The sequence below is a fragment of the Heteronotia binoei genome, chromosome 14 (assembly GCF_032191835.1).
Source record: "Heteronotia binoei isolate CCM8104 ecotype False Entrance Well chromosome 14, APGP_CSIRO_Hbin_v1, whole genome shotgun sequence".
In the NCBI taxonomy this organism is placed as follows: Eukaryota; Metazoa; Chordata; class Lepidosauria; order Squamata; family Gekkonidae; genus Heteronotia; species Heteronotia binoei.
The window spans coordinates 37,838,865-37,865,627 of NC_083236.1; the positions used below are offsets into that span (position 1 = coordinate 37,838,865).

The 26,763-nt window shown below is 42.8% G+C and overlaps 1 protein-coding gene and 1 pseudogene across 1 annotated transcript in view; one reads left to right on the forward strand and one right to left on the reverse strand.

Annotated features, from left to right (window-relative positions):
• WWOX (WW domain containing oxidoreductase) overlaps positions 1-26,763 on the reverse strand; it is a 778,310-nt gene that overhangs the window by 304,160 nt on the left and 447,387 nt on the right. The gene's annotated exons all lie outside the window — the stretch shown is intronic.
• LOC132582382 (large ribosomal subunit protein eL32-like) lies at positions 11,320-11,818 on the forward strand (annotated as a pseudogene).

Consider the following 26,763-nt stretch of genomic DNA (forward strand, 5'->3'; position numbering starts at 1 on the left):
TGGAGGAACAGTCTGGCACCTTCTCCTCCATCATTCAGATAATGCTACACAGGACATGGTCACTTGACACATATCTGATTCCTTCTTCAAAAACAATTGCAAGCATGTGTTAATATGGCTTGTGATTAACTTTAACTGTGGTTAAGGCTATCCAGGTATCACCTCCGCCAATTTGCCAGCACACACACTGAAGAAACATGAAGCTGCTTTACACTGAATCAGATCACTGGTCCATCGTCTACTCAGACTGGCATCGTCTACTCAGACTCTCCAAGGCCATCGTCTACTCAGACTCTCCAAGGTCTCAGGCAGAGAGGTATTTCACCTCACCTACTGCCTGGTCACCTCACCTACTGCCTGGGGATTGAACCTCAGAGGCTGTTGCACTGAGTTACAGCCCCTCCCCTCAAACCAGCATCAAACTCTGATTTTACTCGTGGCTAACATTAGTGCTGAGAAGAAAGCTCGGCTATGGCGTAAACCTGCAGAGGGAATTCTTGCTCCAAAAGAGGGAAGAAGGGACCCCCGTGGCTAAAAAGGGGAAGCAACGGGGGAACATTGTTGCGTGCATTGTCCCACTCTCAGCAATGTGTCCCCCTCAGTAGTGCAAGCAGTTCTCATAACTCCAGAAGTGTATTTACAAGTTCTTCACTTGACTAACAATAGCAAAGTGCTTCCAGTACTTAAGCTTCTATTTTTTTTTTCCAAGAGCCTGTAATGACCCTATTTTGTTATTAAAGCCAACGCCTTAATTACAAAACATCCCGAAAAGTATCCCCAGGACCATCTGCTAACTACAGCTCTGTAATGTTTTAATGACTCTGCCCTTTTTTGAGAAGACAGTATAATAATTGTAATAATTTTGTTTCTAAAGTGTCTCTCCCCTGACGTGGAGTTGCTTAATGAAAACCGTTCCCTGGGTGCGTTTTCTCCATGACCCTTTATTGCCAAAACGACAGGGGGAGACAGAGAAAATTTAAATGACAAAATAAATATGCCGTGGCAATTTTGACTGCTTTTCAATTAACAGCCATAAATAATGTTTATTACAATAGCGTTAATGGCCCCCTGTGACTCAAAGGCGTAAAAGTCTTCACAGTTATCGAACAAAACTTTTTTCAGTTCACTAGCTGTTGTGCTCTTGGTATGGAGAAGAAAGCACTTTTTTGAGGAACTTTTTTTCTCCAACAGGGAGACAAGATACAAAAGCAAAGGATGCAAGAATTCACTTAGTTACATGGAGCTCTTGGAGAGAAAGAGAGACAGACAGACAGACAGAGTCATTTGACCAGCCATATGCATATGATATTTTTTAAAATTGTATACGGAATATAAAATATACAAAATAAAAAGTTAAAATTGGAGCCTATTTAAATTATTGTTTCTGTACCTAAGTATCAGTACACAGAATCTAGCAGTTTCATTAGTGATCTTGGGATTCTTATCAGATAAAAGGCAATTGAGCCAAGTTTTATTTGTGTAACCAGGAATCTTATCCAGCAATGGGGTAATAATCTCCAAACGAGCTTTCTTATAATACAGGCAACTAAAGAACATGTCCTCTAAGACAGACATAGTTTTATATGTGAGGAATGCAGGTGAAAGTATAACTTTTGCAATATGTGTGAGGAATGCAAGTGAAAGTACAACTTTTGTTGAAGACTGCACACTCAAAAAAATCCTTTAGATACTCTGATCTTCTGGGGGTGAAATAGGGGTCACTGGGGGTGGGGAAAGGTATTTGTGAATTTCCTGCACTGTGCAGGGGGTGGGGTTGACTAGAATACCCTGGAGATCCCTTCCAACTCTATGATTTATTTAGATTTTTCAACCACCCTTCCCTGGCAAGCCAGGCTCAGAATAGTGTATAACACAGGCATAAAACAATAGTTAAAAACAGATTTAAAACCAGAAGAGTAGCAGAAGATGGAGCAAAACCCAGTAGCACTGCTATCTACCAGGGGGAAGTGAGGACTGCCAGGATGGAATTGTTGCTGTCCTCAACTGGATGCCTGGCAGAACATCTCTACTTATCTTCCAATATCAGACAAGACTGGGTTGTCCCACAAAGTCTGGGTAGCATTAGATATTTAGCCATGATCCAGGGAAACATCTCTCTAAGGCTCTGGGCTCAAAGTTCTTTGATGCACAGGTAACTGGCACAGACTTGGCATAACCATCACATCTGGAACTATTCTCCATGCCTGAGCTTCTGGAAGTGTGGGTTACAACTAGGATTGTCAAGCCCCCTGCAGTATCTTAGAGCTTTGCTCCCAAATTGTTAGAGTGTCTGGGAAAACCATAAAGTTTTCCCAGAAGCTCCTAGAGTGGCTGGTGCATGATGTCAGCCGAGTGATGATATCACTTGAAAGTGACGTCATCACACCAGCGATGTCAGGAGGCGATCCCCCCACCAGGAGGGGAACCCCTGCCCGGCCCAGGAGCTTGGCAACCCCAGTTACAACATGAAGCATCAGTTTGAAACCCCATGAAAATGAGTGCGGGAAATAGTGCTTCGGTGTCTTGGGGGCTTTTTTTTTTTTTGTAGCAGGAACACCTTTGCATATTAGGCCACACACCATTGATGTAGCCAATACTCCAAGAGCTTACAGTAGGCCCTGTACTAAGAGCCCTGTAAGCTCTTGGAGGGTTGGCTACATCAGGGGTGTGTGGCCTAATAAGCAAAGGAGTTCCTGCTACAAAAAAAACCCTGGGTATCTTGCAGATATAGGTGGGGGGAAAATGTTGGCCAGCATTAGAGGTGATTTCAAGTATTGTTACTGGGAAGTGGGACAAATCCTTCACAAACATCCAAACACTGCTAAAATGACCCTTCCCCAGCACTGTAGGCTCTGGTGAGTAGAGTAGCCATCTTGTGTCAACACTAATGAAACCCAGTCATAGGGAGGAAGCAGTAAATAGGCAGAGTTACCCACCCCCCCTGGGTTATTTTTCCATGAAGTGATATGACCTTCCTTAATTATATAGTTTCAAGATCATAATTTCAGTGCCGGCCAGAAGCCTTCGTCTCTCCTTGGTGCTGATTGTGGGGGCAATTTAAAGCAAATAACAGAATGCAGAGCCCTGAAACATTAGAATGGCTACCCCTAAAGTCAGACATTCTTTAAAGCAAAGGGGCTGAGTCAGCTGAAAGAATCCTCCGTCTCTGCTGCTATCTCATTCTGATTAAATACTCAAAATAATAGTGTTTCAGGGGGAAAGTATCTTCAAAAATGAAATATGTTATTTTGAAAATGCTTTTTGAAATACCACTCGTTTAGAAGTATGTTTTGCTGCTTTTTGAAAAAGAAAGAAGGTGAAGGATTTAAAATACACTCTTAGGACTGGTTTTCCTAAGCAAACATTAAGGCAAAGTTGCACAAACTTTTCATAGTAGTTAAGAATGAAGTGTTAAAGAACAGCAATGCTTATGGAATTCATAGAGCTGTGCTGAATCCTATATATATAGGTGGGAAAAAATGTTGGCCAGCATTAGAGGTGAGTTCAAGTATTGTTACTGGGAAGCCTTTATATACACACACAAGTATATATACACACATATACACACACACACACACACACAAAAGCCTGGCCGTATTGGTGCTTTTCAACTCTACTATTGGCCCATGATGCTTACCTCCTCACCTGCTGGCTCATCATCCACTCAACTATACTTCCATCCCACCGGCTGGGTCTGCTCTTCTCCCTTGCCCACTATTGACCCAGTCACACATTCCTTGACAAAAAAAAATGCCTGTTTCTCCTCAGGTGGTATATATACAAACAACCTAGTTTATAGTGAGCAATATAACTAAGATGTAATTCATGAAATAACAAACATTACTAAAAGTATAATTTAAAGACACATCAACCAAAGAATAATTCTTCCAACAAGGAGTCAGTCCACTTAAAGGGTCCTGCTTTGATTACTCTTCCAGCATAGGGTGCTCCATAAAATATTGTAAGAGACGTCCAAGTTCAAAAAGCATTTGCAGCAATGTTTTCAATGTGTTTCACAACTGCTTGAATGTTTACAATGTTTACAATGAATAAATGAGAACTCAAAATCTCTAGTGCAATTTCAAAGCAGCACTACACTCAAAAATGGGTCAAGCCACTCAAAAATGGCTCAACCTCACAGGGTTGTTGAGCAGAACAAAACTGGGAGAGGAGAGTGATGTAAGCTGCTTTTGTCCCCACTGTAGAGAAAGATTGTACTTTTCCTAGGTAAAAGCTGCAGAGAGGGGGAGGAGATGGAAAACTGAAGTAAGATCACTTCCCCTGCAGAAAATGGCTACCTAGAGGCACATACTCTATGGTATACCATAACACAATCATGCCAGGTTAAAAAAGACAGATTACACCACAAGTGCACACTGATGCTAAAAGCTGCAAGGACTAATACAACAGGAAAAGGCAGCAACAACACATTGCAGATGAAAAGAGTGCTGCACTTCAGCATCTGTGTGATGGTCATCATGCTATGATGCCACAGGAAATTAACACTGAGTGCTCAAGGTCAGGGCACTTGTTTTTGTTTAAAGGCATGCAGGTAAATTATCAACCACATTTCACTGATTCCCCCAATTTCTTCAATGGAAAACTAACAGGGGAGACATTTTGTCAGCACTATCAAGAATGTTGTTTTTTTGAAAAAGTAGCTGGCTGTGCCATCTAAACACACCATTTTCAAATGTTTGTTTCTCCTGTGCTGCTTAAGAAGCCTTTCAATTGCTTTGTCTGCATTTATTGTTCAGTTGTTGTTGTTGTTACCCTCTACAACTGAATGGTTCATATTTATTTACATAGTTATTTACATCATTTATACCTCGACTTTCTCCTTAACGGGGACCCAAAGCAGCTTACATCGTTCTTCTCTAGCTGACATTGTTGGAGCAGGAGGATAAATAAGTAAACCAACAAAAAGAAATAAGGGGATTAATGTCTGCAATAAATAAATAGAAGCTAGTTCCTTACACATATGTACTAACCTACACTGTCCTCTACAATACCTGGGAGGTCTTGCTGTTGCCAACACCCAATTTAGCCCAAGGAGCCATTGTTTGGAATGACTGTTGTACTCTTCCATCATCATCATCATCATCATCATCATCATCATCATCATCATCATCATCATCATCATCATCATCATCATCATCATCATCATATAATCTGGCATTACCAAATGTACAATTATGTGTGTGCACTATGCCCACAAGCACAAGCCCTCCCCCCCCCCCAAAAAAAGAATGATAGCTCCATCCGTTTGCGATGGCAAGGACATAAGAGGGAGACGAAATCCCAAGAGAAGCAGCCACTCCTCAGATGCTCTCTTCAATACACACTGATGCCATCTCTGGTGTCAAATGAAACTGTACAGCACAATAGAAAGACGAGACCAAAACTGTCAGCACCAATTGGCATTCCAGAAATTCTATTAGGAAAAATAGATGTACTAAGATTCAATTTTTGGATTGTGTAAATCATTGACCTTGTAAGGTCTTCATAGTGTAGAAAATATCTACTGGTAGGGAAAATCCCATAGTATTTTTTTCCCCCTAAAGCCTCTGGTTTTCTGAACATTTTGCTACACCAGTTTACCTGTACTGTACAAAGCTAAGAATGAGTAATACAAGAGTTCTATTAGGCATCGGTCCTTTATATGTTGCTGCTGTACTTCATACGTGCAAATGTAACTTAAAACCAGAAACTTTGTATACAACACTATTTTTAGCTATTCCAGTCCAGTAGCACTTTAGAGACCAACAAGAGTTTCAAGACATAAGCTTTCAAGATTTATACCCTGAAACTCTTGTTCCTTGACTCAAATCTAACCGCTCTACTGCAGACCACCATGGCTACCCTCTGAAATGGACATGTGTGACATTACTGCTTTTTAAAAAGCCTCAGATTTGACAAATAAACCCGCCAATTAAGATCACCAATTGTATGAGCTGCTAATATGGTTAGCAGTCTTTATAGCAATCTAAGATAGCAATGGCAAACTGTGCAGAACAGCAACACACTGTTTGTGAAATGGCATTAGGGTTGTCATCTCCATGTCAGGAAAGTTACTGGAGATTTAGGGGCAAAGCTTGGGAAGGGCATAATTCAGAGAGGGGATGAAGCTCAACAGGGATATGATGCCATAGAGATCACCCTCCAAAGCTACCATTTTCTCTAGAGGAACTGTTCTCTGTCATCTGCATAGATGTTCTACTTGGCAGCTGGTGGCAGGGGTGGGGGTGGGGTCCCTGGCCCTCTCTGGGATCTTCTGCCAGAAGTGATGTCATTACATCACCAGTGTGTGGAGCTAACACTCTAGTTTTGGGGCAAAACTCTATACTTTGTAGCTGATCTTACCATAGAGGTTTGCCCCCAAACTAGTGTTGTTGTGTGATGTGATGTCACTTCTGGGTGATGTCATCACGTTGCCTTTGACATCACCCAGAAGTTACATCATCACATCACACAACAAGTCAGTGGGCTCCCAGCCCCCAGTGGAGGTCTGACAATCCTGTCTACGGATCAGTAGAAATTCTATGATATCTCCTGGCCCCATTTAGGGTTGATGTTGGCAACCCTAAATGGCTATTAGTTATGGAGTTTTGAGAATGTTAACAAATTCAGGAGGTTTTAAAGGAAAACTACAAGCATGTTAAAAAGGTCCAAATGTGAGCGGGGGGTGGGGTGGGGAGTAAAGCAGACAACATTTTCCAAAGCTAGTCAAAGTCTGAGATGGAGGTGGGGTGGATAAACAAGTTAAAGAAGTTTAAGGAAGTTAAAAAAAAAAGTCTCAGAATTCTCTACTTCCAATCACTATTCACTTTAGGCATTATAGACCATTCATGTCCCACATTTCCTGAGGCACCATCTAAGAGAAAACAACTTTGTGAGCTTCTTGAACACTTGATCCTCAGCCTCAAAATCTCTCTCTGAAGACATCTCAAATGAGGATCTTGGACCTTTTCCCTCGATATCACATGACCCACCAACATTCTTGCTCACCTGGAATGGAAGAAAACTAGACTGCAGGGTTTTAAGTTGGGGCTCTGCTTCTCTGAGTTCCATCCAGCTCACAGTTAAGTGGTAGGGCAGGAAAAGTAATTGCGTGATGCTCATTTGAACAATGGAGTTCTTCTCTGCAAGCCAGTTTATACAGTTCCAATCTCTGATGCCTGTTATTTGTTGCCACAAATACAAATGGTTTTCAGATATTTAAACTGGGTGCCATTGAGATGACCAACATGGACTTGTTATTCCCAATAATCTTTCCAGTCAAAGTTGATGCTACAAGATGATGGCCTCAGCTGGTTCCAGAATAAAGTCATATGGAGACATAACATCTGAGTCTCCAAAGGCAATAGCTGCCCCTCTTAATAGCAGATGAAAAGCATGATGCATATGAATTAAAAAATCATGTTGTATACATATATGACCCAAGGAATCACAAGGACCAATACAGCTATGTCCATGTTGTCTTTTCCTAGAGATGTGTGAAATTCTCAAACACTAGAAGACCTGGCCTTTTGCTTTCAAGGGGCACAATGCATAAGAAATACCCTTTCACTAGTTTCAGGAACAAACAAGCCAATATTTTGACATGCTGATGCTGAGTCTCTCTCTCATATTTTCCTTCACTCTGTTCACTAAAAATGGAGATATGATCATGTAGCCATCAAGTGTCTCTACAGAGCCCACCAACATATTACGGCTTCAACCCCCAGAATGCAAACATCTGCCAGCATCATTAAAACCCCTTCTACATGCTACGTGCCAAGGTCTGACCCTGCAACCATTTTCACCATTAGATTTCTATGACCTCAGCAAAAGAGCTGAAAGGCTAAGGTATTAATTCACAGAACCACAAGCTCAATTTAAGATTTAATTTGAGATAACTAAAAGCGACCGAAAAGTGTATTCAAAGTTATAAGTACAGAAATAAAAGCTCTTTCCCCTGTTTTTGCCAAGTTAAATATAAATCCAATATTTCTTTAACAGATTAATTCATCAATTGACAAACAAGGGCCACGGGTTTCCAAACACCATTTTGCTCGATAGCCACCAGTATGAATCTTCCATTTATCAACTTGTGTTTTTTTAAAAAAGAATTCTTAATTTATTAATGTCTTCTCAGCGGAGATTTTGTTGCACTTTAGTTAGGTGGGAAAACTTCATTTATGATCCTTCACATACATATTTGAAATCCTCACTTTTATTCAAGCTTAAATGTACTAAAAGAATGATTATTCTGCTATAATGAAACACAAGTGTAAAATGTATAGCATAGCAATTAAAATTGTCCTAGGCACAAATCCATAATAAAAATACACACCGTACATCACCTGCCTAGCACTATTCCACAGGAATTAGTGAATCGGAAAACATGGGGACTATGATCTAGGAAAGAGCAGGGCCTTGATTTTGATTGGCTAAGATGTACTTCAAAGGCAATTAGAGAGAACTGCTGGAGATCAATGATCAGATTTGAGTCCAGTAAAAGGGGATGGGGAAGAGGAAGATTTGGGTTGGGTGATTACTTTAAATGATTACTGGGGCCTCAAAAGTTGGAAGTTAGGGTTGTCATTTCTCCTTCTGGCAATCAGTGTTCCCTCTAAGCTGAGTTAGTGTGAGCTAGCTCACAGATTTTTTGCCTCCAGCTCACAGATTTTTGTCTTAGCTCAGAAAGGATGACCCCAGAGCACAATAATTTATGCAGTAGCTCACAACTATAATACCAGTAGCTCACAGATAGCATTTTTGCTCACAAAACTCTGCAGCTTAGAGGGAACATTGCTGGCAATTCTCACTTCCTGACCCTGGTCCTTCAGGCAGTGGAAGAAACATCAAAGACAAACAACCATTGATTCATGCATGATGTGACATCACCTCTGGGGAATACCTAGAAAAGACATCACACCACTCCAGGAATAGCTTGAAATTCTATGATTTTACTCAGATGTGATATCACACTGTGTACAATGATAGTGCCCCCCTTGTGTCCAACCCCCCAATCTCTTGTCAGTTGCCAGCCATTGACTGGTACCCCCAGGCCCAAGCCTTGTTGCATTGCACCTGCAATTTTTGTTTTGTTTTGTCTGGCATACCACCACCCCACCCCCATAGCTGTTACTAGTCCTTCTTCTCGTGTTGCTTGTTTTTAATTGAATTGAATATTTTCCACTGTATTTAATCATCTAAATGTTTTAATCTCTGTGTATTTTTTTAAGGTTCACTGCCTTGTGGACCCTGATTGGGTTTGAAAGCCAGCAGAGGAATGCTTTAAAAAGAAAATAAATAAATTCAATCTTTAATATATCTTGGAGAAGGCCTTTACCTCTTGCTTGAAAATCTGGCTACTATCAAGGTATTTTCATCCCTGCAACTGAAATCTAAAACATTACCTTTAAGCAGAAAGCAGCCTGTACAGCAGAACTCTGTCTTCCTTCTCTTGGGAGGACATGCCTTTCATGCAGTAAGTTGGATGTCCACAACAGGTAGTTACAGAAATCATCCAGAGAGCAGCAAGGTCATGGCAACAAACTATTTGCGGTCTGTGATGAGATTTTAGCATATAAAATCTAGCTAATTTAAGTCTTGATGCATACTTTCAATGCATATGAAAAAGGTTATCCCCTTGCTCTTACATTTTCATTATTATCTGATAGCTTCACTAACATCTAGAGTACTGGTCATATATTACACTACAGAACCATGTAATAAACACATTTATCATCCATCTTTGACCAGCTGAGTGCCTCTTGCCCTCTGCTCTGTAACTCATCTCCAAGGGACTCATTACCTTTTTCCGACCCCCAACTAACTTCAAAGTGCCTTCAGCCAACTTGCTACATCAGCCTTCTTCTTTGAAAAGGGTAAAAGGCAACCATCAGAGGCATTTTCAGCCCTTCATATGGTTTGGGATTTCACAATAGGTCCACTACTTACATGTTGTTATACCTCCAGTTCATCTTCATTAGAATACAGAATGCATTATGACAATTCTGGTAATACTTTTAAAATTCATGTCCCCATGAACCTTATGAGTTCATAGCACACTATACTGAGCACAGTTCTTTTAAGTTCACTGATCAATTACCAGGATTCCTAAATTTAGGATGTGTCTAAAGTCCCAGGACCTTTTTTTTAGTGTTTTACTTTTCTATTCTACATAAAATTTTTTTTTATTTTTTCTTCCTCTAGCGATTTAAACATTTTCACTTTGGAATATACAAGTTCTGATAGTAAGACAATGCAATGTGTAAGCCGCAGTGGTCAGGCTGTTGCCATGATCCTCTTCAGGGTCTGATATATGCTTAAAAATCATGCAGGGAAATAGATTATATCAGGATATGAAGAATTTCATTACTACAAAAAGACAAAGTTAACACCCTTTGTTATTTGCCCACCTGTGGCAGTTAAACCCCCACCCTCAGCCTCAATCCTCCACCCCTGAGAAATTGAGGAGTGGAAGAAAAAGAGCTGGAAAATAACCTCTATAATGACATTCTAGGAAGTGTCCCATGCCTCTATCACATTTACCATAGAGATTATTTGAAATGCCTAGAGCTGGGGTGTCAGACTCACTTGTTGGGAGGGCCAAATCTAACATGAATGAGACCTTGTCGGGCTGAGCTGTGTATGTCATAAAATGTAATACCAGGCAGCAGAGATATAAGCTTTATAAAAGGCACAGACAAACACAATTAAAGTTTAAAAAAAACACTTTAATTATGCTTAAAAGATTAGCACTCCTGCAATATTTTGTTTATTTAACAGTTTCTGATAACTGACACCTCTTGCTCTGAATTATTGCATCAAAATCTGGAGACAAAATCTGTGCTGCAGCAATCTTGAGTATGCTGTTCAAGGGTGTCTCTGTAAGTTGCAAACCTTTTTTTGATTTATTGACATTCATTACAGAAATTTCATGGTCAGTACTTTGAGCCTAAGACCCAGGGGAAAACATGAAATGGCTGGGCATTGCTAGCTTTTCAGCCAATGGAGAAAATAGAGGGTTGGCTCTGTAGCTCCTGTACAATTGAGCAAGCCTGGCAAAGCAAGCTGTGATGCAGAAGGAAGCAAGAGAGGGAGAAGGAAGCAGATGACAGTGAGTTGCTCGCGGGCCTGATAGAAGCCCTCCGGGGGCCTGATCCGACCCTTGGGCCGCACATTCAACACCCCTGGCATAGAGTATTATCCGGTAATAACATCATGTACATGCAAAATTCACTTTCCTCAGGCACTGCCCTCAAAATCTCCCAGCATTTGCAAAACATTTGCAAAGACAGCACTGGCATCTCTAGCAAGGAAGGTTTTCTCTTGACACTCCTGAGTTGAGCGGTTGTTGCCATTAGCCAACTGCCATCATGCCAGCCCTCAGACCCCTCATCAAACCTAAGATCATCAAGAAGAGGACCAAGAAGTTCATCCGTCATCAGTCTGATCGCTATGTCAAAATCAAGCGTAACTGGAGAAAACCAAGAGGTATTGACAACAGAGTTTGCAGAAGATTCAAAGGACAAATCTTGATGCCCAATATTGAGTATGGTAGCAATAAGAAGACAAAGTACATGCTGCCTTCGGGGTTCAGAAAGTTCCTTGTCCGCAATGTCAAAGAGCTGGAGGTGCTGATGATGAGTAACAAGTCCTTATTGCGCAGAGATTGCTCACAATGTTTCCTCCAAGAATCGAAAAGTAATTGTGGAAAGGGCAGCTCAGCTTGCTATCAAGCTTACCAATCCAAATGCAAGACTGCATAATGAGAAGAATGAATAATTGTTCTTACACAACATTATTTAATAAAATATCAAAATTACTGGAAAAAATAGCAAGGAAGAAAGACACATACCCCTGCTTGCCTGTCTCTGCAATAGTGAAGAGAGGTTGGAAGAAATTTGGTAACTTATCAAGAAAGCCTCAGGATTTTTTTTTTTTTTTTGGGGGGGGGGGACTATTAGGCAAGACACTTTGCAAGTGTATACTATCTCTGGCCTACCTTACAAGATTTCTTGTAAGAATTACAGAGTTTAGAGACTTATCTTTTTAAACTATGTAAAGATTACACAGTTTAGGCAGGGGTGTCAAACTCACTTGTTATGAGGGTTGGATCTGACATAAATGAGACCGTGGACCGGATCATGTGTGTCATAAAATGTAATGCCAGGAAGCAGAGGCACAAACTATAAAGGACACACAGGTGCTTTCTTTTCTTTTTTTAAAAAGGTGCTTTCTTTGTATCTATCCCATGGGATCTAGGGTACTAGGCAAAGAAGACTACTCTTTCCATCCCTCTCCAGGAGATGAAGAGGGGAAGGTGCCTCTGCCACTAGAAGAAAGAGAGGCTTGGCTCAGTAGCTCTACTGTGTGATTGAGAGAGCCTGGCAAAGCAAGCTCTCCCTCTCCCCCCCCCTTCCTCCCCAAGGGAGGTGCCTCAGCCAATGGAGAAAATACAGGCTTTGCTCTGTAGCTCCTGTGTGATTGAGCAAGCCTGGTAAAGCAAGCTGTGATGCAGAAGGAAGCAAGAGAGAGGGAGAAGGAAGCAGACTTGCTTGCAGGCCTGATAGGAGCCCTTTGGTGGCCTGATCCAGCCCCTGGGCCACGTTTGACACCCCTGGTTTAGAGGCTTCTCCTCCTCTGAGATCAAGGTGGCATATATGCTACTGTTCTCCTCCATTATCATTTTACAACAGCCCTGTGAGGTCAGTTATGTTAAGCACAGAGAGCTTCAGGGATAACTGAGAATCTGAAACTGGATCTCATCCTGCTCTGGTCCAACCAGTCTCCCACACTGGCTCAGTACAAGAAGCATGATGTGCTAAATTAAATAACTATGCTACTATTGTACCAGCAAATATGAAACAGTCAAACATGTTATCTGTACAAAGACTTTTTTAACGCAAAATAACAGCATGTTAGGATTTCCAACACAAAGTGTCCCTAATAGCATCATGCTCACTCCTCAGTGTTCTGCTTAAAAAAAAAAAAATAAAGAAAGAAACACATTCATCACACTGCTGTGTTCAGAGGTGTAAAGAAGCATAAAGAAGGCAGACTAGGTTAAAAATTTTCTTTGACTTTTTGCCCCATTTGTCATGTGGCCTGTCTTCCGGCTGGGGGAAACCTTTTCACCTCCACCTCACGTTGAAGGCATACCCCAGGAGAAGGGATCTGCGGTGAAAAATGGTGATGTCACTAGGTTATTGCAAGGTTAGCACACCCCAAAGCCAAACAGTTGTCCCGGTATTCATCCCATCCATCCACCTCCCCCCCCCCCAATACACACAACATCAGCAAAAGACTGCAAGACTTAAAGGCTAAACATAAACTACTTGTTGACATAATTACTGCTGGCTCAAGGCCTTCTTTTTGTTGCCAACTTGGCTGCATTCTGAATACTCTCCTTGGCAGAAGAAAAGCAAAGTTCAGCCAAGTTCTCACTCTCTCTCTCTCCCTCTCCCCTCCTCCTCCTCCCTCCCTCTCATTTTGTCTCTTATGTGTTTCCCAGATTGGCCAACCCCTCCCCCCCCCCCCAATATGCAGGTACTTATTTGTAAAGGTGATTCAGGAGTGGAAATTCCATCTTTTGAGGCTAACATAGTCCCTTATCAAGTTAAGAAAGGAAGCCACCAAACACTTCAGAGACGAACGCCAACTGGTTTTCACAATTTTATGCCAACTTGGTCATTGTCTCAGAAGCAAATTGTTGAATCTCTTGTGACTATGTTTTGTTTTTTTCCCCTTAAGCTCAAGGCGAAAGAGTTTGGAAGAGAGATAATAATGAAAGAAAACTGGCAAAGAGAAACCTCTTTTTAAAAAGCTTGCCGGCTTTGCAGTCCAATCACATGAACACATAAACACATGAAGATGCTTTATAGTGAATCAGACCCTTGGTCCATTAAAGTCAGTATTGTCTACTCAGACTGGCAGCAGCTTTCCGGGGTCTCAGACTGAGGGCTTTCACATCACTTCCTACCTGATCCTTTTACCAGAGATGCTGGGGATGGAACCTGGGACCTTTTGCATGCCAAGCAGATGCTCTGCCAGTGAGCCACAGCCCTTCCCCAGTCCATTGCCCTGAGCCTGGCACTAGTCGGGATAGGGCAATTAATCAAATGCAATAAATAAATTAATGATGATGATGATAATAATGTATACAAGGAAGCAACTTTCGCTCAGTTCAGTGGGACTTATTCCTAGGGAAGTGTGCGCAATCATTGTGACAGTTCTGCTAAAGGTTGTAAGAGTATGTTTATTGCCTCCTTTTTCTTGCTGACTTCTTTGTCACTGTATGAGGACACAGACAACTGCCAAATGCCCAGCTGCCAAATCTCCAGTTTTTTAATCCCCTCCCGGACCATCATTCCCCCCCACCTTTGGCTCCGGTTTCTGCCTGCTGATCAGCTGAGCATCGGCAGGCAAGGGCTAAAATCAGCTGGAACTCTCCTGTCACTTGTGAGGAGGGTGGGTTAAAAATTGAAAATGTAATTAAATAACAAATGGGAAACCTAAATAATCTGTATCTCCTGTATGTGTGTATGTAACTGAGTGTGAAGTAGCGGATCAGTGTGCAGCTATGTGAACAAGATTCCCATAATGTCTTAAATGTCCCTGTGTTCCCCACCTACTGAGGAAGAGAATCAGGGGCTGAAAGACCAATGGAAGGTGTGCATACGTGGATGATACACTACAGGATGGCACAGTGTGTGAGGCTTCAGAGCATGTTTATGTGATGTAGAAAGTAAGACATCTCAGACTCTATCATTCCTATATTTTTAGGAACATAAATTTATTTCTGAGAACTTCTCAAGCCGAAGGGAATTTGATCGTGGTACACCGAGTGACCCTTGATATCTAAGTCTTACAAACTGGAAGGAGAACAAATTATTAAACTCTCCATGTGCTCTTTTTCTAGCAGGAGCAACTCTGCATATTAGGCCACGCCCCCTTGATGTAGCCAATCCTCCTGGAGTTTACAGTATGCCCTGTACTAAGAGCCCTCTAAGCTCTTGGGGGATTGGCTACATCAGGGGGGCGTGGCCTAGTATGCAGAGCAGCTGCTGCTAGAAAAAAAGCCCTGATATTTTGGTGGTGGTGGCAGAAAGTGCCATCAAGTCACACCTGACTTATGACAACCCCTGTAGGGTATTCTTGGTATTCCTTGGAGGTCTCTCATCCAGCTACTAGACAAGACAGACCCTGCTTAACTTCTGAGATCTGATTAGATCAGCCTAGCCTCGGTTACCCAGGTCACGGCATTATTGGTTTAGAGTGTTCTTACCCCAGAATAAGACAATGTAAACTAGGCCAAACAGGGAAGAAAAGCAAATACATTATTTTGATTAAAAGACATGGTGTTTTTTTTTGGGGGGGGGGGGGTTGACTGGAAAACTTGGTAGTGTATTTTTTCATGTTCACACACTGATGTGGTTTTTTTCTTCTCTTGATTTTCATGGAAGTGATGGCATGCTGTTGTGGATGGCCATCCGAGGAAGAAGAAGCCAAGCAGGTTGTTATGTACAATCTAGAAGCATAGTGCTGTGACTGGAGTTCTGTGAATTAAAGATTGCCACTGCTACACCTGGTGACCTGCACCAAGGATAGCAGGAGACTGGGAAATATGGCGGATGCTCCTCCACGTTGTTAAGGAGAGATAAATTTGTATTTGCTGTTTTGCTCTCTCCTACCTGATACTTTCTGTGACAGCCACCCCTCTCCTCCCAGCTCCACACTTCTGCTGTTTGCCATTTTCAGGCATGCATCTGGAAATCAGATCACAGTGTTGTGTAACATTGTTGTCCCAAACATTGCTGGGAGTTACCTGCCGAGGACAACCCTAATTCTGCCTTTCTTCTTGGTTGAAATGCCTCAGAGAAGCAATCCATACTACATAGCAATAGTCCGAGACCACAATGTGGACCCGTTTGCTTGTGTATAACATACACTGGTGTTGTACTTTCCCAAAGCAGGATATTCTGAACACTACTGGTTCTAATCTAGATAAATGACCTAGTCAGAACAAACCAGATACATCTGCTGACAATGCACAATTAGTGAGGGTAGCCAACATGCAGAAAACAAAAGGAGGAAAAGGAAAAACAAAACAAGCAAAAAATCCCCTCTGAGGACATCTAACCACTCATTGTGCTGTATAACTTTGCTGATGCATGATATCAAAAATTAACATTGACACATGTAAAATGTTGCATATTGTTTGGTGTGCCAAACCCAATAAATGTGATTGCTCTGGACAACTCAGAAAAGGACCCCGGTATAATGGTGAGTGCTTCAAAGAGTAGAGAAAAGGGAGGCATCCCTATGAAATGGGATTAGTACTTCCAGATACCTAGAAAGGAACTGTGCACCCACTGAAGTCCAGTTGGTATTTTCTAATTTGCTGGGAAAACCTGGATCGAATAGTGTGTCGCCGTCTTGTAAAACAATATTAATATTTCACTTGAAACGATATTAAGGAAATGAGGGAAACAGATTCATGGACTAAAAAAAAAGTATGAACATTGAGAACCTAAGTTTGCATGGGTTTTAAAAGATCATTTATAATTTATTTAAAAAAAATATTTGAGATTCTTTAAGACAAATGGTTTGCCTATTATGGCATACATAGAAAAAGACACATACCTTTCCAAAGACAAAGTAGGCACAACATCAGATTAAACAATGTTCTGAAGACTGAACTACTCTACTTTCTTCCTCCGTAACTCACTGTACACAGGCTTGCCCTTGAGACTGATCTGAAAACTCCAACTGGTGCAAAATGCGGCAGCACGGCTCCTAACTCGATTGCCTGTATGGGCATGCAGTTGACCGATGCTGTGCACATTGCATTGGTTACCAGTTGAGTACCGGATCTGCTTCAGGGTTCTAGTATTGACATTCAAAGTCTTACATGGCCTGGGACCGACATACCTGTGGGACCGCCTCTCCTGATATGAGCCCCAACGGTTGCTACGATCTGCCAACCAACATCTTCTGGTCATCCCTGGCCCAAAGGACGTCCATCTTGCCTCGACCAGGGCCAACCTGGTGGAATCAGCTTCCAATGGAGATATGGGCCCTACTGGATTTGTTACCTTTCCATAGGGCCTGTAAGATGGAGCTGTTCCGCAAGGTGTTTGGTTGAGGCAAGCGGGCATCCTTTTCCTTATTGCCTGTACCATCGGCTGTCCTCCCCGACAGTGATCTGTCATCTGAATTATTATATCTGGGCCATTGATTATACTCCAACCTGCACTATGAGCCCACTCGCCTTTGTTATACAGTATTTATTTATTAATTATTTGGCTGATTTATATTCCGCCCTTTCCCATACAGGCTCAGGGTGGATCACAGTCATAATAAAAGTTAAAATACAGCAATGACTCAATAATATACAAATAAAACAAAGTTCAAAGAATAAACACAGGTGGGCAGGCACATATTTCAGATGAAAAACAAGTATTTCAGCTTGATGTAGTGTTATAACCCATTGTGGTGGAGGGCAACAGATGGTATAAGCAGTAGAATGAAAGGACGTCCGTCTGCCTCAACCGGAAGCCTGGCAAAACAGCTCCATCTTCCAGGGCCTATGAATTGGAAGTAAATCCGGAAGGGCCTGGATCTCCACAGGGAGCTGATTCCACCAGGCTGGGGCCAGGGTCGAAAAAGCCCTGGCCCTGGTCGAGGCAAGCCAGACGTCCCTTGGGCCGGGGATGGCCGGAAGATATTGGTTGGCTGATTGCAGCAGTCTTCGGAGCTCGTATGGGAAGAGGCAGTCCCGCAAGTAAGTCGGTCCGAGGCCGCGTAAGGCTTTAAAGGTCAATACTAAAACCTTGAAGTGAATTCGGTACTCAATTGGTAACCAGTGCAATTTGCACAGCATCGGCCAACTCCCTGCCCATAAAGGCAGTCCAGTTACTGTGTTGTGTTGTTTTAATTGCATTTTATTGGTTTTATTGTATTTGATGGTTTTACTTGGATGTAATCTGCCCTGAGTCCACCTGGAAAAGGGCGAAATATAAATTTACCAAAATAAATAAATACTGCAGTTACAGTGCTATATTCCACATATTTCAACTGAAATAGTGAATGATAGTAACACAGGGCTGTTTCATATGACACTCCGCCCTCCCCCATGAGGCTGTAAGTAGATTTGGACAGTGCATACTGATGAAATTACAAAAGAGAAATTAATTATCTAATCACTATATGAGCAGACAGCTGATCAGCCTGAGACCCCCTGAGCTCAGAAGCTGCCTGAATCTGAGGATTCTCAGAGGGCGTTTTCGCACTCACGTTCAGCCGGCGCGACCCCCCTCTTCACCGCGCAGGATCTGCGCGGATTTCGCACTAAATGCCGCGGAGCAGCCGGAAGAGCCGGAAACTCCCGTCGCAAAAGCCGCGCAAATGGAAACTGCTTTTTGGCGGTTTACGTTTGAGCAGCTTTTGCGACGGGAGTTTCCGGCGCAAAAGGCTGCTCCGCGGCATTTAGTGCGAAATCCGCGCAGATCCTGCGCGGTGAAGAGGGGGGTTGCGCCAGCTGAACGTGAGTGCGAAAACGCCCAGAGAGAACCTCTACATGGCCTCTTACATATAGCTTCTTGATGGCAAGGAAAGGAAAGTAACAGTAAGGAATTGCTTATATTAGGGCTACCTAACATCAAAGTTGGGCACTTTTGCTAACATGCCACCATAACAATGTTACTGCCTCCACATATAATACTGAAACAATATAGTCACAGGCAGGCCTCAGATTCAGCGGCAACTCACAGGAGTACAATTCCTGAACCTTTCTGATCCCCCCCCCTTCCTCCCCACATACCTTGTCCACTTAATAGTAGATGCAGCTGCATAAGAATTCCTGGATTAGGAGAGTGGGCAGCCAGTCAGCCACCAGGGGCTTTGCCACGCCCCCAGCAGCCCTCATTAACCCCTGGAGAAGCCCATGCCACCCTTTCTCCACTTCTGATGTGATTTTGGGCAGTGTGTGGCTTGCTGGCCTTTTGACTGGTGGGGGGGCAGCCCAGGAGAGCCCCAGGCGAGTGAGGCCTGCTTGGGCTGGCTGGATCTCTAGACAACTCATGCAGGCCTTGCTTGCCTGGGGCTTGCAAGACATTTATTCCCTTCTGTGGAGGAACACAGAAAGAGAACCCATGCCTCCTGCCCTTGTCTGCTGAAAACAACCACTCCACAGATTTTTTCTTTTTTTAACACTTATTGCAGGCTAATTTTCCATGTTCTGTACACTGTCACAATTTACAGCACGTGCCCTTCCTGGCTTTCAGTACGTATTCGCTAAAATAGCTTACTCTGTCAATGTGAACCCATTCTTCCTTTCTATCGAGCTATTCTTAGCCACGTTTCATAACATTATGCGGTAGGCAATGATAGTGTGGGCTCAATTTAAATAGCAGTTCTTTTTTGGGAATACAGTTCCTTGCATTTTTGTAGGGCAGAGCGTATACCAGCCTTATTCTATTCATTTGTATCCTGAGTCCATCATCATTCCAAGGGTGGCCAAACTTGCTTAATGTAAGAGCCATACAGAATAAACGTTAGATGTTTAAGAGTCACAAGACAGGAAGGAAGGAAGGATGGTAGTAAGGCAAATAGATGGGGAAAGGAGAGGTAGAAAGAAAGCAACTTTAACTTTAAATGCATACTCCAAGCCACCGGCTGGCTTGGTGTGGCAAAGCGTTTTAAAGAGAGAAATGCCTTTTCCAAGCCAGCCAATGCGGCAGTGGGGGCTCCAAGAGCCTCACAATATGTGTGAAAGAGCCACATGTTGTTCCTGATCCACCCCCAATCAAGTCTAAAGTACAAGATATGAAACGTCATCCACCACTCTCTGTTTCTTAGCTTTGCTGAAAGCCCTGCAATATATACCAGAATGCACCTGATGTAGCAGGGTGTGAAGCAACTCTACATTAGGGCAGTGCAACCCTATGCAGAATTACTCTAGTCTACAGCTACAGAAATAGGGTTGCCAGGTCCCTCCCGGCAACTGGCAGGGAATCAGGGGGGACTTAGGAGAAAGATGAAAGCCTGGGCCGCATTAGCAGTGCTGCACAGGAAGTGATGTCATCATGCCATGACAGTGCAACGACACTCTGGTATTTGGGCAAAAATTCTATAGTGAAAACAGCTTCCACCACAGAGTCTTTGCCCAAATATCAGTGTCACCTGTATGGTGTTAACACAATGGCATCACTTCCTCTGTGTTGCTGGTGATGTGGCCTGGTAAATGCAAAAAATGTAACCTTGCAGGTGGCTTCTGCCATGGGGTTGATACTGTTGCCTTAAATCTGATCTACAGTGCAATCCTGAACAGACTTACAGAGAGCCAGTTGGGTGTAGTGGTTAAGTGCGTGGACTCTCAGAGCTCTCTTAGCACCACCTATTTCTCAGTCTGTCTGTTGTGGGAGAGGAAGGGAAAGGAGATTGTAAGCTGCTCTGAGAGGTCGAGCTTTAAATCCAATATCCTCCTGCTCCTCCTCTTCCTCCTGGCTTTAATAGAAGAGTGCAGATCTGTTTAGGATTGCAGTACTAATCACATACTGTGTTTAGAGACAGACACAACAGATTCCCCACATTGCCATCCCACAAACCCCTTAGCAAATCAGTTGTGGGGCAGCCTGCCTCTACACTGGGCAGGCCTGTTGGTTTGAGACAACAATGTCACTTTCAGTTTTTCTTTCTTGTGTATATCAAACCCAGGAGTCTTTATTTATATAGCCAAGTTTTCTGTTTCCTCACACATAATTTTTTTCCTGTAAAATTTACTTACCTTTAAAAACTTATTTGTTTGTTTTTATCCTGTTTTTTAGACCTGTTTAAGATTTCTTTCTTATGCACTTTTGATGGGGGGGCATCAAAAGTGCACAAGAAAGCAACCTTAAACAGGTCTACTCATAATCCTGCTGAAGTGTATTTGCTGGGGCTTGTTCCCAAACAAGTGCGTCTAGCATGGCACTTTCATTGACATATATAAAGCATGTGTGTGTTACGTTGCAGACAGCTTACCGAAGACATCTTATGGTGGCCCCACAGGGTTTTCAAAGCAAGACATGGGTAGTTTGCCATTGCCTGTCTCTGCACAGCAACACTAGACTGCCTTGGTGGTCTTGCATTCAAATACTAACCAGGCCCAACCCTGCTCAGTTTATCAGATCTGAAGAGACTGAGCTAGTTTGGGCCATCCAGGTGAGGGCATATAATGCATATAACATTTAAAATGTGAAAACAAAAACATGCTATAAATTAAGCAAATAAATCAGGAACACCAGCAATGAAAGTGGGAGCCCCAAAAGTCCCAACATAACCACAGATTAAGGGGAAGGGAGAGCCATGATGGTAGATCTCATGTTTGGATGCAAAAGTGAAAGGCAGAGCATGAAAGAAGCAGCCCACTCCCGTTGGTTGTGACCAATGTCTGTAGACACAGAGGTACAGTTTTTGCTACCACAGTTTATAATCACTGTCTAATCCTTATTTTTAAGAGTTTGGAGGATGGTGGAAGACAGAGGGCCAGGTGCGATTTGGTCCATGGGGTCCCAAAGAGTTGGAATTGACTGTGCGACTGAACAACAACAACAAAAAATAAAAAATGGTTCTCTTCCCATCATTATTCAGGAGCCCTTGGGGCAAGTCTGCCTATCAGCAAAACTGAACTTTTTTTTTTTAGAAGTGGAAAATTGAGGACAATTTTGTCATCATGCTTCAGAAGGTGGACTTAGACATTATAAACCGTTGAAGTCCCTCCCCTCCAAAGCAGCCATTTTCTGTAAAGAAACTGTTCTCTATCACCTGAAAAGCAGTTGTAATAGCAGATCTCCAGCCACCACCTGGAGACTGGCAACCCTATGTCAACACCTACTTTCTTATTTTAAAAAGAACACAGGAGCCACAACATTTCTCTGCACACCTATTTTCTGCAGTTTCTATATGTTTGTATACTTCACTGAAGAAAACATGCTTTTCAAACTAGTGGGTACAGATAGTTCATCTCTAAAGGGTATGAATTTTTTTGGGGGGGGGAGGGGTTGGTGGAGACTGCCCCTCATTTCCTTTACCACTGTCTTTAGAGCAAATTGGAGGAAGCCACGTCAACCTGGAAGAGATGATCCATCCAGCTTCCAGAATAAGCTCATAAAACGCAAATGAATAAAACAATACAATTTTACTGTTAAGGATAGAACAGGAGCATTATCTTTCTACCCACCCCCCTGCTGGCTGGCTGAGCAATCCCATTAAATGCAGAATGTATGTTCCTGCAATAAATGGGGAGGGGGAAAATAAGAAATAAAATATAAAGTAAAATCCTACTAAATAAGAAAGAGACTACAACCCCACATCCTTCTGCTTTTGATATATTTGAATCAGGTTTATACACTCACTGTTATTAATTAGGAACAGTGTTGAAGTAAAAACATTTTAAATAAACCGAGGGACTGGATGTTAAAGCCGTCACTTTTTACATGGTCTCATGATTCAAGGATTAATGGACCTTAAAACAGCCATAAAACACTAAGGCCTAGTTTAGTGAAATAAGAATGGTTTGATTTTGGCTTCAGCCTGCCAGCTTTAAATTCACTGCATCTCACTGGCTACTGTAAACACCTTAAAGTAATTTGACATTGTGAGTCTAAGATGCTGTTAATCCATTTCACAAATGACCTTCATTGGTATTTGCTGCATGCTGGCTACAAGCTTTTGAAGGAAACCAAGTGCACAGGACGGTAGTGGAGGAGAGGGAGGGTTTTGGAGGTGGAGTCTGAGGAGGGCAGTTTGGGGAGGGGCTTCAGTGGGATATAATTCTATAGCGTTATGGTTGCTAGCCTCCAGGTGTGGCCTGGAGACCTTCTAGTATGATCTCTAGCCAACACAGATCAGTTCCCCAGGAGGAAAATAGCAGTTTTGGAGGATGAACTTTATGGCATTGTACTCTGCTAAAGTCACTCCCCTCCCCAAATCCCACTCTCCCCAGGCTCAACCCAGCCCTGCCAAATCTCCAGATATCTCCCAACCCAGGTATCTCCCAACTCTGTGAACCCTACACAGAGTCTACCTTCCAAAGAAGAAGAAGCCTGAAGATTTATACCCCGCCCTTCTCTCTGAATCAGAGTCTCAGAGCGGTTTACAATCTCCTTTATCTTCTTCCCCCACAACAGACACCCTGTGAGGTGGGTGGGGCTGAGAGAGATCTCAAAGTGGCCATTTACTCCAAGTGAACTGACATCTGTTGCCTGGAGATCAGCAGCAATCCCAGAAGATCTCCAGCTACCACCTGTAAATTGGCAACCTTAGAATTTGGCCTGAGAACTTTCATACCAAACCACTTTCCTTCAGTTGGTCGCATTGTTGATGAAATTGCAAATGGAGTTCAGTGACAAGAGGGCTTCCAGAAAGTGGGTTTCCCTTTGTTTGTCTGTTTGTCCCAGTCAAGAAAGAAAGAAAGAAAGAAAGAAAGAAAGAAAGAAAGAAAGAAAGAAAGAAAGACCCACTGCTGCTGTCTAAGGATCAGGGAAATTTATTTTTTCCCTTTCCCTTTTTTTGCATAGTTGCCTCATTGTGGTCCCATCCCCAACTGATTCAATTCCAGTGGGTTTTGGACAAAGCCGCTTGTGACCTTGAGTAAACTGCATGACCACTATTTGGCAGGATGCCAATCTGGCTCCATAATTGGGTCGAGAGCACAAGCTTATTCAAACCAAACGTAGCATACGAGGGGAGTTTTTCCCTGGTACATTAAGTATACAGTTATCTCCTTGTCTATTTTCAGGTATATACGACTCCTGTCACACTGGCTGTAAACTTTAATGTAAACTTTAATGCGCCAATCGAACAGAACGCTCATTCTAGAGTTATTTTGGATCGAGCTTTCTTTCCAAATATTTCCTTGATCCTAATTATTTCCAACATTCAGAATGATAACTTATTGCTTCACACACTAAAGGAGGGAAGCCGAATATAAAGAGAAAAAAAAAGAACACTAAATGTACAAAGGAAAACCTCTTGTGTTTTTTTCTCGTGGCCTTGAGTTTAATTCTGTTACCTGCATTTAAAAAAAATAGAGGGATATAGGAAAAATGCACTGCTTGTAAGAGGCAAATAACCAAACACACCCATAATCCACACTGCAGTGAAATTTGGCCCCCCAAATACACTCACCCAAAATGAACCGTAAAGATCTGTTTCAAACCACAACAAAGGAGATGGGGGCTTCAAAGTAATTTAGCATGGCAGAGACTCTTTTGTCTGCCCTTACCAAGGTAACTTTTGCTATAAACAGCACTTTAAAATTATTGCATAAAAAAAACTATCAAGCACTGAATTAGAAAAGAAAAAAAACCTCACAGAATTTGAAAGTGATAGTTAAATTTATGAAGCAATTCTGCTCCCAATGTAAGCTTGTTGCTTGGCGTGTAAGCAAATGTGAAGCTGTGCATTTGATGTGCTTCTAGGTCTGTCTCCATTATAGTAAAAAGGCACACACACACAGACACCCCAAAAAAAGAGAAAGGAAGGAGGTGCAGCATCAATGAGGGACACCTAATTGAGGACATATGTAGAACAGACTTACTTTTAGACTTTGGCTTGTTTGTGTGACTAAGTCACAAAGCTCCCTCCTCCTTTATCCTCCCTCCCTCCCTTTGGCTCCTTGCCTCCCCCCCCCCCCCCCACCTCCAAGAGCTGTTAATTTTGTTCACTGCTGAGCAAAAGTCAAAGCTGGAGTCTAAACAGCTTGTAATGACTTTTCAATGGCCCATCTCGCTGAAATTGAGGGCAAAGGAGCAGCAGACTTAGACACTGTCAGCCCTCGGAATTTATTACAGAGGGTACAAAGGGTGGTGTGGAAAATAGGAAGAGGAGGGCCTGCAGATCTAGTCGGCTTTATGCTAAGGACCTGAACTGAGATATGTTTGACTCTTTTAAATACCTTGACACAACAGATAAACACCCAAGAAAATCAATGGCAGTGCGCCTTAATTAAGAGGGCTTCTAGATCTGAGGCGCATTGTGGAGCCATAATTCAGTTCTCTTATAAGCAACTAAGGATTAAAGCAGTTCCATTTCCAGAGAACAAACATGCACTCTCCTAGGATGAGGAAATGCAAGTCCTTAGAAAAGAGTGCTCCAATGAATCTGTCGGAAAGTTAGCTTGAACTTCCAACTTAGGGAGTGGGAAAAGACAACAACAAAAAGAACCACATACAGTATGTCACAGAAGTGAGTACACACCCTCACATTTTGTAAATATTTAAGTATATCTTTTCATGTGACAACACTGAAGAAATGACACTTGGCTATAACGTAAAGTAGTGAGTCTACAGCTTGTATAAGTGTAAATGTGCTGTCCCCTCAAAATCACGCAACACATGGCCATTAATGTCTAAACTGCTGGCAACAAAAGTGAGTACACCCCTAAGTGATAATGTCCAAATGAGGCCCAAACTTTCAGTATTTTGTGTGGCCGCCATAATTTTCCAGCACTGCTTTAACCCTCTTGGAAATAGAGTTCACCAGAGCTTCACAGGTTGCCACTGGAGTCTTCTTCCACTCCTCCATGACGTCACATAGCTGGTGGATGTTAGAGACCTTGCGCACCTCCACCTTCTGTTTCAGGATGCCCCACAGATGCTCAATAGGGTTTAGGTCTGGAGACATGCTTGGCCAGTCCATCACCTTTACCCTCAGCTTCTTTAGCAAGGCAGTGGTCATTTTGGAGGTGTGTTTGGGGTCGTTATCATGTTGGAATACTGCCCTGCAGCCCAGTCTCCGAAGGGAGGGGATCATGCTCTGCTTCAGTATGTCACAGTACATGCTGGCATTCATGGTTCCCTAAATGAACTGTAGCTCCACAGTGCCGGCAGCACTCATGCAGCCCCAGACCATGACATTCCCACCACCATGCTTGACTGTAGGCAAGACACACTTGTCTTTGTACTCCTCACCTGGTTGCCACCACACACGCTTGACACCATCTGAACCAAAAAAGTTTATCTTGGTCTCATCGGACCACAGGACATGGTTCCAGAAATCCATGTCCTTAGTCTGCTTGTCTGCAGCAAACTGTTTGCGGGTTTTCTTGTGCATCATCTTTAGAAGAGGCTTCCTTCTGGGACGACACCCCTGCAGACCAATTTGATGCAGCGTGCAGCGTATTGACTGAGCACTGACAGGCTGACCCCCCCACCCCTCAACCTCTGTAGCAATGCTGGCAGCACTCATACGTCTATATCCCAAAGCCAACCTCTGGATATGACACTGAGCACGGGCACTCAACGTCTTTGGTCGACCATGGCGAGGCTTGTTCTGAGTGGAACCTGTCCTGTTAAACCACTGAAAGGTCTTGGCCACCGTGCCGCAGCTCAGTTTCAGGGTCTTGGCAATTTTCTTATAGCCTAGGCCATCTTTATGTAGAGCAACAATTTTTTTTTTCAGATCATCAGAGAGTTCATTGCCATGAGGTGCCATGTGGAACTTCCAGTGACCAGTATGAGGGAGTGAGAGTGATAACCTGCTCCCCCTTCACACCTGATAACTTGTACCACTAACAAGTCACATGACACCAGGGAGGGAAAGCGGCTACTTGGGCCCCATTTGGACATTGTCACTTAGGGGTGTACTCACTTTTGTTGCCAGCATTTTGGACATTAATGGCTGTGTGTTGCATAATTATGAGGGGACAGTACTGTTATACAAGCTGTAGACTCACTACTTTACATGCAGCCAAGTGTCATTTCTTCAGTTGCCACATGAAAAGAT